General features: G+C 38.6%; 1 long non-coding RNA gene across 1 annotated transcript; it reads left to right on the plus strand.

Moving 5' to 3' along the window:
* Nucleotides 1-3,423: 3,423 nt before the first annotated feature.
* Nucleotides 3,424-6,006, plus strand: LOC103378771 (uncharacterized). The gene is made up of 3 exons (XR_521531.3): nucleotides 3,424-3,892; nucleotides 4,161-4,231; nucleotides 4,332-6,006. It is a non-coding gene; the product is annotated as an uncharacterized LOC103378771 (long non-coding RNA).
* The last annotated feature ends 6 nt before the right edge of the window (nucleotides 6,007-6,012 follow it).

Here is a 6,012-nt window from a genome sequence, read left to right on the forward strand (position 1 = left end):
GTTTGACTTTAGTTGGTAAAGGTGGCGCTAATCTACCGTGACTGTTCATGGAGTTTATGTTTTATGTTTCTGACTAATTATGTCTTTATGAACACTTTCAACTGTATCTAAAGTCAAACATATTAGTGATCGACTCAGGACAACAACTAAAAACATCACCAAACCGAGCCTCTTGCATGAAAACCCCATTTTTACTTCCACTGTTAAAGATGTGTTAACCTGGACGAGCAGCGGGGGCTGACGTGTGTATTTACTGCTGACACATGATGAACAGCACATGTAAGGACTCATGGTTCTTCCTCCTTCATGTTTCCAGGCCAGCGTCAGGTCGCTGAAGCATGAAGACGGACAGGCTTACAGGCTAGATTGGAAACATGTGCTGCTGACCTGGAAGACAGATGATACGTGCTCAACGAGGTCATCCTGTGTTTGGGGGTCTCTGGAGACCCCAGGTTTGAAGATCTGGACCAGGTTTATACTGTGAGTAAGAGTTTTCCAGAAAACTGTAGTTCATAAACAATACAATCGTTAAATAAATCAAGTTTCCCAAGGAGTTTACGAATAATGTCTATTGACTTGAGTCGTGAAAGTTTGTGACATTTAAAATATCAGAAAAAAAGTTTGGGAAACACTTTCCAAAATCTCACAAAAAGTATATGTAACGAAATATAATATAATATATCTTCTAGTTTAAATTGATTAAAAATGTACTCCTGCTTAGTTGAAGACAACGCTGATATACCGGCAGGAATTGAAGAAAGACACTCACAAAGATCTTCTTCAACAGCTCTGATGATCTTTTCTTAGTTTTAGTAACCATCTGTTGCCACCTAGTGGAAGAGGATTTATTTATGTACTGTAGTAGTCGGAGGGCCATACTTTTTCAGACAAACACCTTGGGGGCTGGACACACTAAGATGAAATAAAATGAAATAAATTAATTAATTAATCCTCACAATTTTTGAGGATTTCTTTTGGATGGTTTTGGCCATCCTGATGATGATCACTGATGTATAGCAATAGCATGTTGGATGTGTTATTATATATTTTATTCACAGTGTATTTTTGATTTTCTGCTCATAAACCATCTCTGTTGTCTTAGTAAAATTCCTTTGTTATCTTAGCCAAAACTACAACAAACAAAAGAAAGAACAAACTCTTCTCATCACAGCCAGGAAGGGAGAACATTTATGTAAAGCTAATCAGTTCTTCGTGCTTTTCGTCAACAGCTGGCAGAAATGAACGTGTTCATGTATTTTTATGAGGTAACAAATTGTTTCAAATCTGGCGTCTTTCAGGTGCAGCTGAGTGGGAGGGAAAAGAGAAGAGAGAGGAGTATTGCACAAGGAATGATTCCCTGATCAGATGACTCACTCAGACTGGAAGCTGGTCTTCGTATAGGGAATAAAGAATGAGAATAAAGGCTGTGAGAAAAAAAAAAACCAACAACCTGACTCTCCATTTATTACTAGCTTCTAATTTTGTTCCAGTCTGGATGTTCAAACAATGAACACAATTAAATAATCACTAAAATGTGATGAACAGGAGCGATGTTTATAAATGTTTAGAAAGATAATAATGTTTAAATGTTGTATTAACTGTTGATGGTATGTTTCAGATTTATTCAATTGAAAATGTAAATGTGAAAGTATGAATTTACCCCCACTGGTGGTACCCATACCACAGTTTGAGAACCACTGCTGTATATGATTTCTCTTGGAATCGAACCCACCTACTCTCTGTTTCTGGGGCAGGCGTGCTAACCACTACACCAGTGAACTACCTACCTGTTATTGGTGAGTTTCTTTCCTCAAATGCATGACATCACTGCCTGGAGCTGCTTCAGTTCGTTTCTCAATCTCAAAGCTGTTTAAAGTCACTGGAGTCACGGTGGGAAAACTGATATTCCCACATGGACACTCATTATTATTCACTCCAACTACACAATCAAGAGCAGGAAGAATGAGAGGAGAATTTTCCCAAAACATTCAAAGCTGCTAATATTTAACCTGAGCACTTTGCTTTCATCTAAACGTCAGGTCATTTTTTTCTCCCCTGATCAAACAGTTTTGTTACATAATTTCCTTCAGTAATTGTTCGTGTTGCTCGTGGGAACTTTTGAAACCTGTGGGATGGAAACAAGTGCCGTGTTGATCCATGTGAGCGGACATGAAGGTCCAACGTGCTCCAGAAAATCATTGATCGCTCCATTTTAGGACATCAGGCTTCAGAGATGGTCTGAGTTTGAATGGATCGACATCTGTTTGCACTCTGTGCCAGGACACTGTCTGCTGTACGGAGACTGGGTGTGTTCCTTTAAATACAGACACACACAAACGCTCAGGCATATGGGGAATTCACAACAATATGATCATCTTGATGACAGTGAGAAAAAAGTGGAGATAAGCCACAGATACAGTGTATAAACATTTAAAAAAATTGAATTATGAATTTGTTTAAAAGGTTTAGTATTTTGCTGCCTTGGAGTGGACACAAACTGTGTGTCGAAGTGGATCAATGTACAGCAATTTGTTATTTCTGGCCATGCAAACGTTTGCAGACAGTTTTTCTAAAGAGGAAATTCAATGTGTAAATAAAAGCCATGACTGCATTTCTACCATATGCAATTAAAAAAAGTCTTTCTTTTCTTTAAATAAGCCTTGACGTTGCTAACGTATTACTTTTGCTGTTATTCAGCCTCCAGATAGGCTAATACATTCCATTCAGTTAAACTGAGGCTGAAAACGAGTTTAATGTTATGTAATCTGTTCGCGTTCATATTTTAGTCTCACAAATGACTTGTCTGCTCTCTAGTGGTGATGCTAGGATCACCTTATACTATATGTAAATGAGAAAAGGTGTCGCTTCAGTTTATATCGAGTTATTTTTTTAAATAAATTGTTACTTCCATATGATTCATTATAGGATTCATACATATTTATGATTAGTTTTATTTTATTTGTCCTCGTGAGGAAAGGATTTTAGTAACGTAGAAGCAGGATTAACAATTAATCAAATATAAAATAATACATTTTAATGCACATATTTGCTGTTAATAAAAATAACTAAATGAATAGATTAAAACAAAAATAATTCTGATTATAATTAGATTAGTTCTGTTACAATCTTTACAAATGAACCCTAAGGGTGCGACAATAACTTTGCCACAAGATGTCAGTCTTGAACGGTGAATTATTATTTACTCGGACCACACAATCAAAGACGCTTTCACCAAATACATTCCGAGAAAACGCGGTGGGATTTGTCCAGACGCAAAAAGAAAAGTTATAAAAAATAAATAAAAGAAAGATAGTAATGCATGAAAAGCTCAGGATTCGGAGCTCCCCTGTGACATGACGAATTAAAAAGCAGTTTTTATCTCTGCAGTTAGAATATTTTTATTTTTTTCAGCTGGTGCTTTGTATACTTTCTTCTCTCGCATTGCTTAAATTTACTGGCATGAAATAAACACCAAATTTAAAAACCCTTTTTAAAAAACATTATTATTAAAAACAACTCCCGCTATTCAGGATAACTTTAAATAACCTATGGGGGAACTTCAGGATTTTTATTTTTTCTGGCTCCATCAAGGTTTTTTTTTTGTGATAAAATATATAATGAATAGTATTAATTGTTTTATGTTTCACAGGAGAACATCTCTGCCGAGGTGCCGCCGAACTATACTATACTAAACTATACTAAACTCAGTTGTGTTTCTGAATGTCTCCTTGTAAACGCGTCAACATCGTCATCAGCATAATCTTCCTCCTTCTCGCGCGAGTGTGACGTCAGACGCCGACATAGTTAGCCACGTGCTTGAAAAGCCGTAGGTGCAGGGAGTTAGGCCTAATGGCGGCTTGGCCTGGGCCGGATGAACAACGGAGGAAGCGCGGTAAGAGACTTTTGGACGTTTATTCACTACTGTTGGCGTTTTGACTCAGTATTTTAGTGGGAGAAAACCTTTATTCATTTAGCTTTTGCTCTGCAGGAGCTAATTTAAAAATAGTTAACCCAGGTAAGAATATGTTTGGAGAATGTGTTGACTCATTGAGTCTCCCTTTACCATGCATATGTCGATTTAAGTGTCTTCTACAGTGACTTTGTTAAAGAAACCATTTACATTGCATTAAATTTAAATCACCATTGTTTCAAATTAACAGAATTGGTGGCATTTCTGTGCATGGAGACCAGGTGAAAGTTGTCCAGTGTGAGTGAACCCTTGAAAGATAAGGTGAGCTAGCTGTGCAGTCAAACTCTTTGGCAAATGTAGTGCTCACAACTTAACTTCTGTACTTAACATGACTCTTCTCTGACTTGGGTTTATTTTTCAGACTGATCATCTGAAGATCTTCAACACAGTAGGGATCGTCGGTTTCTTTTTATGCTTTGTGGCCGCTGTGCCCTGCTGAGTGTGTGTGTGTTTGAGTATGTGTATCATAGCAGTACCAACAACAAATGGCCACATTTCTTTCTGGTTTTCCTTTCTTGAGTTTATAGTCTGTGGTATCTGGGATTTGGAGCAAGAGCCATAAATGTGAGGATGGTTAGGTAGTCAGTAAAGTATTACAGGTGGCTGGCTCTCTGCTCATGGTGGCTGTGACTCTGGTCCCTTTTTAATGGTGTGGTTGTCAAGCTGCTGAGCAAGTAGGTAAAGGTTGGCTCTGGGCCTGATTTCTGACCACGGTGGTTCAGTGTTTGTAGTTGATGGAATGTCTGCAGTGTGATATGGAGTGTGTGAATGAGTGCAGTGATTTTGAGCTCAGTAGTTTGTCGTTAGTGTGTGTGTGTGTGAAGCTGCTATGTGTTTTTTTTGTGCAGTAACAATTATTACTTTCTAGGTCCTGTCGACAAAGGGTGAGTCCAAAACATTTATTTATTCCTCTCCGGATGGCTATCCTGTCGGCCTCCGTCTGTCCCTGTCCTTAGATTTCTAGAGTCAGGAACATAGAAAATGTTATTAACAATTGTATATTTGTCATTTCTCTAATGTTATTATAATTATAATTGAACTATGGCTGAACATGTGGTGCAAAATAATTGTTCTGGGCGGCTGGGAGGTGGGGTTTCTTTTCAGCTTTTCCTGGATGAGGAGGACCAATGTGCAGAAATGGTAAATTGCGTTTAGTTGCGCGGTTAAAATGTGACACAAGGTAAGTGACGCTAGGTCTGTTCTTTTCCAGCCGCTGTGCTAACCTTACGCCATGACCTTTTTTTTCCAGCCGCTGTGCTGATATGTAGGTCTGTCCTGTCTGCTTTGACTTTTTATGAAAATCTTGCGTCTAAAATGGCAAGTTGTCGGTCAAAGTTGCGTAGACATAATAGCCACTGTTCAGTCTAAAATATGTAAAACTAAAATGTCATACCATGTGTATGACAATGTTGAGAACAGTAGCAGCAGACTTTCTCTATTCTGTACCATCTATCTACTCTGGAAGTGTGTGTGTGTGTGTGGGACCAGATGTTGAAACATGGCTAGACTGATATATTTGTCCTCTCTGAGGACATGGTTAGCTTAGTTTGAACTGTGAGGATGTCTTGTTTTTGGCCACAGTGTCAAAATGGTGACATCATGTAGTTGGTAGAGTGCCATTGTGGTGCTTCCTCTTGGCTGCAAGGCCTACCTTTTCCTGTCCTTTCTTAGTGTGGCCTTTGTAGAACATTTTTACCTTAGTTCACTGGCAGTTACATATTTATAAAATCCGAAACAATTTTGGATCTCCGATTTGCGTTTCGTTTCCACGTTTTGGAAGTTGCGGTCGTTTTCCACAATCCTGGACGTTGTGATCGTTTCAACAATTTTGATGGCCCGTTTGAAGCCCTCTTGTCACAATTTCGGATGCCATCGTTTCCCGGCTGTCCTGTTGCTGTCCTGTTGCTGTCCAGAGTGACCTGACCTGAATATAAGACACAACTATCAACACGGACGTCCAGCACTCTGAAAGTCATGTATATTCCTTGCCTTTGTAACTATTGTCAATGTATATCTTTGTATTGTTTACCCATGTAACTATT

This window comes from Cynoglossus semilaevis, chromosome 5, assembly GCF_000523025.1.
Source record: "Cynoglossus semilaevis isolate Cse_v1.0 chromosome 5, Cse_v1.0, whole genome shotgun sequence".
Classification (NCBI taxonomy): domain Eukaryota; kingdom Metazoa; phylum Chordata; class Actinopteri; order Pleuronectiformes; family Cynoglossidae; genus Cynoglossus; species Cynoglossus semilaevis.